Source organism: Artibeus jamaicensis, unplaced genomic scaffold (genome assembly GCF_021234435.1).
Source record: "Artibeus jamaicensis isolate MK-2021 breed Jamaican fruit bat unplaced genomic scaffold, CSHL_Jam_final scaffold_537, whole genome shotgun sequence".
Lineage (NCBI taxonomy): Eukaryota > Metazoa > Chordata > Mammalia > Chiroptera > Phyllostomidae > Artibeus > Artibeus jamaicensis.
The window spans coordinates 4415800-4429314 of NW_026522047.1; positions in this window are offsets into that span (position 1 = coordinate 4415800).

The following is a 13515-nucleotide window of genomic DNA, read 5'->3' on the forward strand; positions in this document are numbered from 1 at the left end:
CCAAAGTTTTGTAGCCTTTTAGCTAATAGACCCTGACTCAGAATGAGCCCTAGCAGTTCTTTGTATGGTATCTATTGTTTGAGCCTTACTGCCTGACAATGACTAATGAGCTGCACCTGAACTCCTGCACAAATTAACCCAATAAAAGCCTGTCTAGACAAGGATCAGCGCACTCTCCCCTCGAGAGAGTGGCCAGGCTGTTCTGAGGTGCTCCCCCCTTGAGGAAGTAGCCATGCCGTCTCTTTTCCTCCACAGGACTCAGTAGTCCCTGTGAATTTGTCTCATGTCTCATCCATAACACCGCGGGCACTGAGGGCCAGTGTCCAAGTCAGCTGGCAATGCCATGATTTTGGCAAAGACTCAGGATGCACTCTGGGCTTCTCCTGAGCCAAGACAAAGGCTTGGGTGTGGTTTAGCGGGGACACAGGCGGGCACGGGGCGAGGGGGGGGGCGGGTGCTCTCTAAGGGGCTGTTAGGAGGAGGAAGCCTCAGATGAAAAATAGCCCCTGGGGCCGCACTTGTGACAACATCTTGTGAAGTCCTTTAAATGGGGAAGTAGCTACTTTTTAAACAAAATTCAATCTGCTAAGGAAAAAAACAAAAAAGGAACATCAGTTAGGTTTCTGTGGACAACACAATAAACAAAAATATCTCTGAATGATTGTGTAGTGTTAATTTATAAGATAACATAAATTTGTGAAACTTCATTTTAACAGAATTTAATGTTTTCAACAGTTCATACAATACATTCATTTAAATGCAATGACCAGTGTTGACTCAAACTTTTTTTGTAAATATTGGTTATGCTTTCTGCTTTTTCTTACCAAGTAATTAGCGAATATGTTTCATTAAGCTAAAATGGATTTATGCAAGGTGGGGGAAAGATGACTGAATCAAAAAGAAAGTAAAAATTGAGATGTCAAATGCCTCTTAGTTCTTTGTTCCTCACAAGGCCCATTTCTCACCGCCTCCCAGGCCCAGCGAAAGGGGGAGAATGGGGAGAACCCATTGCCTATAACCCTGTGGATTGGGGTTTCAGTATTTTTCCTGCCACGCTTGAGCCTGAACAATTTTCTCCCCAGAGTTAGGTCCAGACTCCAAAGAAGACCTCAAAATGAGAGTCTGGCTTACCCGACAAGGTCCCATCCCCTGTGGGGTTCAGTTTTTTATCTTTCCCACCGAGCAAGAGAAAAAGCTACCGCAACCTCCTTAGGCCCCAGATTGCTAGGCGGGGTTTGCTTGCCACTCATGTCTTTCTTTCTGACCCACGACTCAGTCCTCAGCCCGGCGGGACACACTTCCCACCACCTCCACGTCCCTGCACCTGCCTCCACCGGAACCGCCCGAACTCGCCGGCGCCCTCGGGTCAGTGTTCCTCGGCCACCTGGCCCAGGGTCTCCCCTCTACACGCTCTCGTCCCCGTGACTTCTCTCACCCGCCCACCGTGGCTCCAGCTCCCACCTCTTTGCTGACAATTCCCAGATTCACCGTGGCAGCGGAGCCCCTCCCACCCTGGTCCCCCAGCCCCAGCTCAGGGTGGTCACACAGTCACAGCCAAGCAGACGCAGCCACAGGGAGCGCCACAGGCTCTGGAGCAGGGCTGCGGGTTCCAGTCTCGCTTCCTCTGGGGACTGCTGCGTGACCTTTGAAACGCTGCTTAAATCCTCTGTGCTTAGTGTCCCCGGCTGTGAAATGACAATATTAGGGTTGCTGTGAGGTTTCAGTGACTTTTACCTGTCATGCATTTTATCAGGAGCGAAGCTCTAGTGAGCACCGTACGTGCACTGTTCCGTTTTATGTACAATAAGCGCCTTCCACGTTCCCTCCTGCTCTGTAGCTGCAGCCTGCTCTGTAGGCTCAGCAGCGACTCCGTGGCTCGGGTACCGGGGCCTAAACTGCTTTACACCCCAAAGCACCTGGACTGGGACAAGGTGCGTGGTCGCTCACGGGGTCCAGACGGTGGCTTGATCTGTGGCCTGGGCAACACGTCCACCTGGTCCGGGGCAGAGGTGCTCCTGCCTCCCTGTTCTCCTCACTCCACCTCCACACCCCGGGCTCCTGGGACCCTGCGCACACCAGGGGCGGCACTAAATGGGGCCCAGTGTGGAGGGGCCTCCTGCCCTGAACAAACTTTGTGCAACAGTCAGCTGAGCTGTGACCCAGGGCCACCTGCTGACGGCACTTCGCTTCCCCTAAGGACACAAAGATGTCCTTGTGTGCCCTCAGCCTCTGGTTAGGGACACCTCCATCCACCACCGCCTGGTTCCCTAATTCCAAACTGCAAGGAGCAGGGTGGGGTGGGGGCTTTCTCCGTCCTTTCCTTCCCAGAAGGTTTCTGGGCTCCTTATGCAAATGGACCCACCCCTTCCTTAAGCTCTGCAAACCAGAGGGTGGGGCCACGTGTGGAAAAAACAAACAAAAAAACCCAGAATCTGAATCACACCCTCCAAGGGCAAGCCGTGTCCTTGGCCACTCAGGGCATTCTCCCTCTCCCTTCCACAGCCTCCACCAGAGGCTTCCGTTCGTGGGGACCTGGCAGGTCTGCACCGGGGAGCTATTCATCAGGGGACGGCCAGACCTTCAGGGGTTCTTTTTATCAGCCACCTTTCAAAGTACACAGTGGTTCCGAGCCTCTCACTCACGCTGTTCCTCATTTACTCTCTGATGCGTCACAGAAGCACAAGAATTAGAAGACTATAAAATGCAAAAAAGCAACCAATAAAATCCTATCAGGACAAGCCAGACCTGGCAGGCCCTGTCCCAGCTTTCACTGTGAGCTGGGTGACAGTTGCAGGCAATTTGTGCCTCTGTCCTGGGATTTAAATCAGCTGGGATGTGCCCAGCTGAGAACCGCGGGGGGTTGTGCTGAGCGAGGACTCTGACTGGACCAGCTCTTCGTCAGCGGGCAGTGGGGGGTCCTCACCAGGAAGGGACACTGAAAGCCCACTCCTGGTCACTCAGCGGTCGTTGTTTCCACACCACTGGCCTCTGTCACGCTGCACCGAAACACGGGGCTCCCTGCGACCCCCGCAGGCATTTCTCTGCCTGCACACCTGTCCTGTTTCCACCACCGCCACACCTTCCGGCCAGGTGACTGGCCAGGGCTCCTAGGCAACCACCACCACACCCACGGGAGACCCACAGCAACAGGGGGCTGCGGTTCCTCCCGAGGCCTGCCAGGGTGGGGCGGGGTTCCCCAGGCTTGCCAGGTGACATGGCCAAGGTGTGCCGACCTTCAGATTTCTGTCTAAGGTTCTGTCTTATTAAAACTTCATCCCTGGTTGGGTGTAGCTCAGTGGATTGAGCTTAGGCTGTGAACCAAAGAGTCGCCAGTTCGATGCCCAGTCAGGGCACATGCCTGGGTTGCAGGCCAGGTCCCCAGTGGGGGCCACGTGAGAGACAACCACACATTGATGCTTCTCTTCCTCTCTTTCTCCCTCCCTTCCCCTCTCTACATAAATAACAAATAAACTCTTTAAAAAAATAAATAAAAAACTTCGCCCCTCCAGGCAGTTTCCGTTTGGGTGTTGTAGGTTGGGGCGGACGCAGAGCCTGAGCACAGGCCCATGGGGCCTTCGTCCCTGTGTCTGGTTTCTACGAGACGGAGAGGAGTTCAGCCACGAAACGGTCCCGTTCGGAAAGGCAGCTGGGTAGGGGACAGGCCCCGGGCACTGTCTGCTGCCACCCTTCGCCGGGGCCTGCTGCCTGTGGGAGCGTGGGCATGAACTTGAACGCACCCCCTGCTTCCTCTGGTCCCGATGAATGACACGCTCTCCTCTGCGCGAGGCGCTGGGGCAGTTCCTCCTCGCCGGGCGCGCGTTCAGACAGGACTAGTCACTCGCCCACCCCTCGGGGACCCCAGAGCCCGGGGGCTCTCGTCAGCCCCCCTGCCAGGGCTGGGGACTCACACCCCCCACGTCAGGCTCATTTCTGCTTCTACGATCACACGGTTCCGTGAGCTTTCCCGCGGAAGCAAAGTCCGGGAGCTTTTGTTCGCGTTTTTCCAGTCGCGCGTCGCGGTCCCTACGCTGGTCTCCCTCTGGCTCTTCGGGTCAGAGTCACACTCAGAACCGCCTGCGCCTCTGGGGTTTCCAACGGGTGCGCGAGAGGGACTGGGGGCGGGGCTGTGTAGAAACTCTGGGTCACGCGGGAGTTCGACACGGGACGCCCAGCGCCGAAGCCCGGCCCTGTCCACTCTCTCCTCGCTGCCGTGCTCCGTGGCGGCCTCTCCTCCCGGGGGCCGGGACCCACACAGCCACCCGCCCCCCGGTGCCTGAGAAGGAAGGACCTCAATGGCAAAGACTTCCCGAGACTTCCTTTCACCCGAGATGCCCAGTTCCTCTCCCCGCTCCATCCTGCCTCCGGTTTCTCACCTCCCGGGTGCGGAGGTGACAAAGGACTGGTGTCAGTCCCAGAGGCGGGACATAGTCAAGGCCCTTTTCCTTCCAGACCCCAATGCAGGCGGCGGAGAGGTGGCTGCTGACCACTAGGTGAAGCTCGAGCTGACCACTAAACTGCAGTCGGAGGAAAAGTGTGTGTGACAAGAAGTGAAGTGCATGTCTCGGCAGAGTGAGAAGGTGGGTGGGCTCGGTTGGAGACCCCCCCGCCCCCCGCAGGGCCTCGGGCCTCTCGCGTGGCCTGGTCTGGGCGTTTCCTTCTAAAGGAGCAAGTGGGGCCCCGCGGGCGATGACTCGTATCTGCTGGGAAATAAGGCAGGTCAGAGGTGCCTGTATTTTCTTCCGAGAGTAAAACACAGAGAGTAACATCTTTTACCGCCTGAAGAAAATGAGCAAATCACTTCCAGGTGAGCCCCGAGCGGGTCTGTCCCACGCATCCCCACCTTGCTGCACGGTCCCTCTCGAGGCAGACCCACTGGATGGCGCCCCCGAGCGAGTTTCCCCTTTGCTTTCCAGGCAGAGCTGCCCCACCCCTAACCCTTCAGCTCCAGCCCAACCCCGAGCTCAAGTCCCAGACGCTCCCAAGACGCGCTTCTTCTGCAGCCGACCTGCCACAGCGCCGCAATGGCGCCACCTACAGAGCACCGCGGGAAGAGCGACCTGTGCCTGGGAGACGGAAGCCAGCAGATTCGGAGCCACAGGGGTGGGGGGCGGGAAGGACGCGTGTCACTGTTTTGAAGTACAGCACACTGTGTCTTCTGTGTGCGGTTGGTAAGGCAGTGCCATCTTGGCATTTCCAGAGAGGCTCTGTATTTTTCACTACCCACAGTTTATTTTATTTAAAAGTGTGAAAAAGAAGGCGTACGAAAGCGGAGAAATGAGTATGTTTGGAAGGAACAAATCCGACCCTGGACCACGACACAGGCGATGGGGTCCAGCACCTGCCAGGCTGTGCCAGTCGCCCGGCCTCGTAAACGGCGCCTCGTGAGGATGATTCCCGCAGACTCTGCGGAGAGCCCGCCCCTCCAGCCCTGGCAGAAATGTGGGGGTCCCCCCAGAACTGCTGGTTAGCCTCCGACTGACCAGAGCAGGTCCCACTGCCTGCGGCCCAGAGCTCCCTCTGCGCCTTGATGGTGCAGACGTGAAATGGACTGAAGTTGGGGGTCGGGGTGTCTCCGGTCAGGTCTGGGCTCCCTGCAGGGGCCACAGGAGCAGCCAGCAGGGCCTCCTCCTGAGGTCCAGTTATGCCCCTGAGCGATCGCCACCTGTCAGTCCCGAGGCAGCCGGCCAGGGCGGTCCGAGTGTCTCTTAGACGCCAGGCAGATGGGGGGTCAGGTGCAGCGTGACGCCGAGGGCATCTGGGAAACGCAGCCCTCAGCTTCCAGACTGCAGGGGGCGGGGCGGGGCAGGGCCTGGCTGGGCAGCCAGCGGTCGGTCACCAGGGCCGGCCTCCAGGACGTCCGCCCCGACGTCTTACCCCGACTCACCAAGATGCTCTCGGCCCCCCCTCAGGAGGGGTTCTGTTTCGGGAGGGTGACTGGCAGTGCGCCCTGGGGACCCCAAACTTCAGTCACTCCTACTCCACAGTCAGGCCGAACGCTTCATTAACAGTTTGTAGAATCTACTGCATATTTTAACTTATGCATGTTTCTGAGCAAATGTATCCGAGAAGCCATAAGGACACAACCACTAGGTTTTTTCCTAATGGGACGTATTAAGACAAATACATGATATCTTAGTTTTAAAATGCTCGACAGCACCCCATCCCGAAGTTCATCCTGTGTGCCCCTGTGGGCGCCCGGCCGCACGTTTGGGAGACCCTGCTCCGCCCAGGAACCTCCTGGTCGCTGACGTCCCCAGCGCAGGGAAATGCTGCTCTCTACAGAGAAGCTTGTAGAACGGGGCTCTCCCACCAGAGAGAACAGGTGGCGGGGAGCGGGGGAGGCGACATCTAGAACTCACACAAGTACGATGATATCGTATTCAGAACAAACACGATAGAGCCCCAAGCCCGCACAGCTGGGCCTCGGAACAAGACTGCAAAGCCTCAGGGAGGACCGGTTCACGAGGTCGGCCACACACGTCCGTCTACTTACGGCTGTTCACATTCTGGGCTCCGAGTGTATCCAGCACAGCCGCCCCCTGCTCTTACAGAAATCTGTGTGTGCACGCGTGTTACACGAGAGCACAGAGACTAATGGGAGCTGAGGCGGCAGAACGCAGAGTGGCGCCAGTTGCCCGAGATGCGCCACGGACAGAAATGTGCCTGAAGACTTGGGGACTTGGGAGAGAGGTCCACACAGGCCACGCTCTTCAGGGACAGACGCAGACGGTCACCTTTCCCCTTCACATCCGAGGACCAGCAGGAAACGTTACCCTGAGAGCTTTCACTTGCTTTCCTCCCGAGCCCGACTAAGTAGGCACATCTTAGAAGTGATTCAGCCACGAATCACTCTCCTTTTTGTGGCTCAGGCACATACTGAATACCAAGGACCTGCAGAAGGTAAGGATGTTACGTGTAACCATGGAAACACAAAGCCTTAATCAGTTCTCCAAACGTCTTAGGAGCTAGCATTTCCCCTACTGAAGTTTGAAGCCTCACTGAGACTTTAGGCTCCAGGGAGAACTCTCGGACCAGCAGAGCCAGAGCCCCAGGGCCGGCGACACCCTCTCCTCCTCCCCACAGCACACTGTCCCCTGGAACCAGGACACTCAGACGGCCCTCGGGCGCGGTGAGCCCGTCACAAAAGGCTGCCCCACCCGAGTGTTCTGGGCCACCACTCCCACTCGCAACCTCCTCAAACCCAGCTGTCCCCCGTGCCTGGTGATGGAGGGTCGGCCTTCCCGTCCAAATCCACTCTCCTCCTCCTCCCTGCCCATTTCCCCGTTTGCTCATCATTTCTGCGTTGTTAAAGGCAGAACAGCTGTGGCATTTTCAGGACAGTACCTCTGACTTTAGTGCTCTTTGTGGGTTTATTCGCCTCCTCGGCCAGTCTGGTCCGAGTCTCCCAGACCACCCCGCTCACTCTCGGGCATTGCTAGAAAGTGTTACAAGACCCCGCTGCCCAGGCTGACCGGGGCCTTACGCTGGCCCACCTGCCGGCTCAGCCACCCATTCGGGCCTCCCTCCCTCGGTGGTGCACTCCCCACAGCTGCCTGTTCCAGCCCCTCATCACACAATCGGACCCTCCAAACACCAGCCCCCCTCGTTGTGAAGGTCTCTGCTTTAAAACTGTCTCCTCCAAACTGCTACCCAATTCCCCCTCACCGCTCCCAGGAAGCTTTGCTGCACTATTTTCCTTACCGGAACGTTCCTTCTTCCCCAGACCGCTCGACCCAGCGCCCACTTGAAACCCTTCACCTTTCAGCCGCCATTCCCACACTTCTCCTTGACTGTCTCAGGGCCTTCTCTAAACTTCTGAGGAGATACTTGTATCTCTCGCTTGACACACCCTTTGCTGTTCAATGTTAACTGTATTTTTATAGGGTTAGTCCACCTGCTTGAGAAACAGACATGTACGTCAAGGGCAGAAATCGTAAGATAATTCTTATTGCAGCCTCTTGGACTTTGCACTTGATAAGACTGCATTTTAAAGTACAAAATATTTTACGGGCATTAGTATTTTAAGTTTTTCCCATTTTATAAATTTGAGCTTTATCATGTTCTTGACGCTTGAGAAATGACTATTAGCAAAGTTATGGCTTTTATTTTGTTGCGGTGAGTTCCTTCTATGTCCCACTTTGTGAAGCGTTCCTGTCGGGAATGGATGCTGAATTTTACTCAGTGCTTTTCTTTACCTGTTGAGATGGCCGTGTGGTGTTCACGTCTCATTCTGTTAACGTGCTGCGTCGGGTGGCCGACCTGCAGATGCCGGAGCAGCCCTGCACCCCTGGAACAAGCCCCCCTCAGTCAGGCTCCAACCCCATCAACGCCTGTGGACGTCCGTTTGCTGACGTTTCATTGCGGACTTTGGCGGCTGTGATCCTGGCGGATAATTGGCCTATAATTTTTTTGGGGGGTGTTCCTATCTGGCTTTTGTATCCAGGTAAAGCTGGCCCTCATAAAATAAGTTTGAAAGTATTCACTTCTTTTCAATTTGGGGAGATTTGAGAAGGATAAGCATTAAATCTTTGAAACTTTGGAAGAATTCACCCGTGACTATCTGGTCCCTGGCTTTGGTCTGTGGGAGGTTTTTGATTTCGGATTCAATCTCCTCACTAGTACTCAGTCTGCTCAGATCTTTTATTTCATTATGACTCGGTCTTGGAAAATTGTATGTTTTTAGGAATCTATTCATTTCTTCTAGGTTGTCCAATTTGTTGGTGATGTTCATACTGGTCCCTTATAATCCTCTGAGTTTCTTTGGTATAAGTTGTAACTTTTCCTCCTCATTTCTGATTTTACTTATTTGGGTCCTTTTTTCCTTAGTCTAACTAAAGTTTTGTCTACTTTGTCTGTGTTTTCAAAGCACCAGCTCTCAGCCCCGCTGACCTTCCCTATTGTCTTCTTATCTCTGTTTCATTTCTTTGTGCTCCAATCTTTATTAGTTCCTGTTGGGGGGACTTTGCCCTCAAGCCCCCCCGTCCGCCACGGATGAAAGTAACACAACTAAGACATGATCTGCTTGGGGAGGAGAGGTGGCCAATTTCTCAGAGGAAAGAGGCCAGGAGCCCCTTCCTCCAGAGGCCTTTATTGGGCGGTAATACACAGGAATACAGGGCGGCAAGGATCAAACAGTAGATAACATTTCAAAGAGGTCTGAGGGTTTCAGTCTGAGTGAGTGTCTGTCAGGAAGAGAGTTGCAGAAACTTTGGGAGACATACTCATTTCCTGGTCGGACCCTTATCGTATGAATGAAAGCACTCTTAGCAAAGCAGGCTTCACAGGACTTTTAGGAATTCCTTCTTATGCCCGATCACCCTGGATCCTGCTCTAGCTGGCAAAGGGCTGCACCGCCTCCCCCATCACAGGTTTTCAGGCTTAAGTGGATCAGAGCCAGGAAGCGCTTCTCCCAGAGGACATGGGGACTCAGGCTACGTCAGAATAGCCGGGGGGTGAGGGTCCATTGCTCGCTCTTTGCTGCAGCCCCCTGAGTCCTTCCATGATGGCCTCCCAAGTGATCGAGTCTGGCTTAGGCTGCCCCTCCTCTGAGGGGTCTCACCCATCTCTGACTATCCGACCTTGCTCTGGGGGCGGGGGGATGAAGCAGAGACAAACTTAGTCTCCTTGTGGCTCACAGACCAGAGGCTGCTCACTCATCCTTAGCCATGAGAGGCGGTTACAACTCCTGAAACCAGGCAGAGGGCTCCCAACAATTTTCTCCCACTGATTTTGGGCTTTGTTCTTCTTCCTGTTTCCTTGGGTGCCAAGTTAGAGTGTCTGCTTGACGGTCATCTTTTTCTCGAGGGATGTGCAGACCTCTATCCACTGGCCTCTTGGAACAGCTCCTCAGCCTCCCTCAGATGGGGGGGGTGCGCTGTTTCCATCTGTTTTGGCGAGGATGGGTGTGGGGGCAGGGCACGCCCTTGGCAGTGGCAGCTTCCAGGGGGCCGCACATGCGGCCCTGGGCGAGTCCTGGCAGCCCCACCCCCACCCCATCCCCCACCAGCAGATGCCGTAAGCCCAGCAAATGAGTCTCCTCCCCGCGCAGCTGAAGCCCTTCCCAGCCTGCGTGCTGCTCTGGTGCTGGGTGTCCAGCGAGCAGGGCTCGGCACAAACCCCTTAAGAGCAGATCTCTGCTCCCCACATCGCTGTGGTTCTCCCCACACTGCTGGTGTTCAAAGCCAAGTGTCAGGGGCTCATCCCCCAGGATGGTCTAATATGGGGCCTAATGTGGGGCACAGACCCCTCGCCTCAGGGAGCAGCTTCATGTTTGTGAGCTTCCTCCCAAATGGGGGTGTCACGCCAAGAGTGGGGTTTGCTGTGAGGCTACTTCTCGGCCTCTCCTCACCGCCCTGACAGGCCCTTTGCTCACACGTTGCCAAGGAGCCGATGGGCTCCTTTTCGGGCTTGTTCCGAGGGAGTCTTCGTATAGGTGGCTGTGGGCTGGGGGTGTCCGTAAGGGGAGGTGAGCGCGGGGTCTTCCCACACTGCCATCTGTCACCGTCCCTCGGTCCCTGAGTTATGTTTGAGCCCACTCACACAGGCGAAGGTCAGAGAACAACAGTCGTTCTTGAAATGCCTACAGTGTAATCGTAGGATTCTCAGATGGGTTTCTTACCCCTTGAAATCCCCTCTATTAAAATTACCTTTGCCAGTTTGTTAAAAATTGATTTCAGAAAGTTTCTTTCTACTTACGGTTCATTAAAAACTGATTTTAGAGAGTTTCTCTCTCCCTAGGCCTCCCTGAGTTCACACAGTTTGGTGACGTGGCAGCAGCTGAGGGCCCAGCCTGGCCGACCAGAGGTGAGCCAGATGGAGCTGAGCTCTCCGCCCCCCGCTCACCCCCCGACCTAGTGAGGCAGCTGGGAGCATTGTCATCTCAGTTTGTGTCCTTTCTGACTTTTGCTTTGATAGCTGAGTCACAACAACCACAGCTCTGAGATGAAAGTCTTGGTGAGCGCAAGTTACAAAGGCCTGAGATCTCCCCCAAACTTTGTGTTTTTTTTAAGTTGATGGCTTTCCCTGACTTTAGTGACATTCTTCACCCTGTTCTCACTTGCCAACCAACCCTGTTCAGCCGCACCCAGTTGCGAGTAGAAGAAACTTCTCGATCTTGAAAGGGGAGGAGGGTGGCGGGGTCTGGCGCAGAGGGGGCCTCCGAGACAGCTGCTGAGCCAGGGAAGGGGAGCCACGCGGCGCCAGCCCAACCACCGGAGTGGGCGGGCTTGCTTTCGTTCTGCGTTCCAAGGACCCCCCCGGGGCCTCAGGGACCTGCAGACCCTCCGTCTGAGAGGCAGCTAACCTGCTCTTTCCTCAATAACTCCTCACCATTGTATTTAAAAAGCTGGCAGGTCCTACGGATAACAGAATTCAGTGGCTCCGGGTCGACCTTGAAGCAGCAAAGCAGAACGTTGAGTTGAGGCCCCTCTGCCCAGCTGCGAACACGGAAGGAGCCCCGGATGGAGTGACCAGGAGGGACGTTTGCGCCGTGGTCTCCCGGAGGAGTGGAGGGGCCGGGCCGAGGGGCTCCGAGGGCAGGCATCTTTGTGTGACACGGATGCTCCAGGGCTGCGGGGGTATGGGCCACGCGACCCAGGGGTCAGGATCTCCACGCCGCAGCCGACACCATCGGACCCCCGGGTTGGGGCAGAGCCGCTGCAGAGCATTTCTCGATCGGGGACCCACTCGGACGAGAAGCTGGCCGTTCCCCTCAGAGGAGCAAATGGGCTCCGACGCCTCCCAGACCCGAGGACGCCGACCAAGGCCTGGGCTTCCTCCTTGGTGACGGGGGTGTGGACGCACAAACCTGTAGTTCACTTTGAAAGTCACGGCCTGGCATCTCCCAGAGGCTCCTCCAAACCTCACCGACGGGCCGGCCTCCACGTCATTCTCGGTTTTGTCTCTGTCATCCCCCATCCGTGGGGCCCGTGTGGTTAGGAAAGCAGAGTCCTTGCCCTTTTATTTCTTGTTTGCTTATCAGATCTAAGTACTATATTGTCACAAATGTAATGGACCAAGTCCTGACTGGTGTGGCTCAGCTGGGTGTCACCCCGCAAACTGAAAGGTCACCAGCTCGATTCCCAGTCAGGGCACATGCCTAGATTGCAGGTTCTCTTCCCAGTCAAGGAACCAATAAAAGGATTTGGCATTTTTTTTATTGAAAAATGAAAATTCCCTCATGTACTTTTGAAAATCGAAGTATAATTTTCATGCAACAGATGCATCCTTTTAAAGTATATAATTCAAATTTTAACCACTGCATCCAGTAGGACGAGCACACACCAGGGAGGGAACATTGCTGCATCCGAAAAGGTCTCTTGTGCCCTTGGGTTCCAGCTCCCGCCCTCGGCCAGCCCCTGGCGACGTTCGCTGCCCTGGCGCTGTGCCTTTTCCGGAATTTTGTTCGAATGGAATCACGGGGTGCGGGGTCACGGGGTGCGGGGTCACGGGGTACAGGGTCACGGGGTCACGGGGTACAGGATCACAGGGTGCGGGGTCACGGGGTGCAGGGTCGTGGGGTGCGGGGATCACAGGGTGCGGGGTCACGGGGTGTATGGTCTTTTTTGCCTGACTCCTTTCACTGCCAACAATACTCTGCAAACGAACCTCTCTTGTTGAGATCGTTGATTCTTTCTGTTGCAAAGCTACTGAATGACCCTTTGGTTGAAAGGCTTGAACACAACGTATTTATTCATTCACTAGCTGGTAAACGTTTGAGGTCCCCCGGTATTTGGTTATTTTGAATTAAGCTATGAATTTCCATGCACAGGTTTTGTTTGTTTGTTTGTTCGTTTGCTGGTTTGGGGGAGGATTTTCATGGAGTTCATTTGATCAGTTCTTTCTTTCAGTCTTCCGGTTTTCCCTGCCCTGCCTAGGAAATCTTCACCTCGCCCAATTCCAGGGTAAAAAAATTTTCTTGCCTTTCCTCTTCTGGAGTTTTATATGTTTAGCTCTTATATTTCAGGCCGTGATACATTGTGAGTTATTTATACACAGTGTAAGGATCAAGGGCCTGGTTCTGGTACTCAGACGTCTAGTTGTTCCAGAGCCGTTTGGTCGAAACCTCTCCTTCTCCCGCTGAATTTTGTTGCCATGGAGGTGGAACCCAGTTGAATCCTATTTGTTCCGTGTCTCTGCTCTAGTATCTGTGTTCCTCTGCATTTACGTCTGTCCTCAGGCCACACGTCCTTGACTATTGGAATTTATAACGAATCTTCAGAGAAGGTGAAGAAGCCCCACAGCCTGGTCCTTCTTTTTAAAGTCGTTCTGGACTCAGCGACCAGTCTTAAGTCAGGCTGGCGTGCAGCGGGCTGGTGTCCGGGCCCCCGGGGAGCTGTGAGGCAGGGCAGGAAAGGCAGCACTGTGTCTGGCAAAACGACCCACAGCGAAATAAAGGGCCTCGCAGTCTGAGCGGCGACCATCTTCTCACTGATTCCGTAGTCTTTTCACCCGAGTGCTAGTGAGCAGCAGGCTTGTTTTCTGTACCCCCCTCCTCACTCCCCCTCCTGGGTCCAA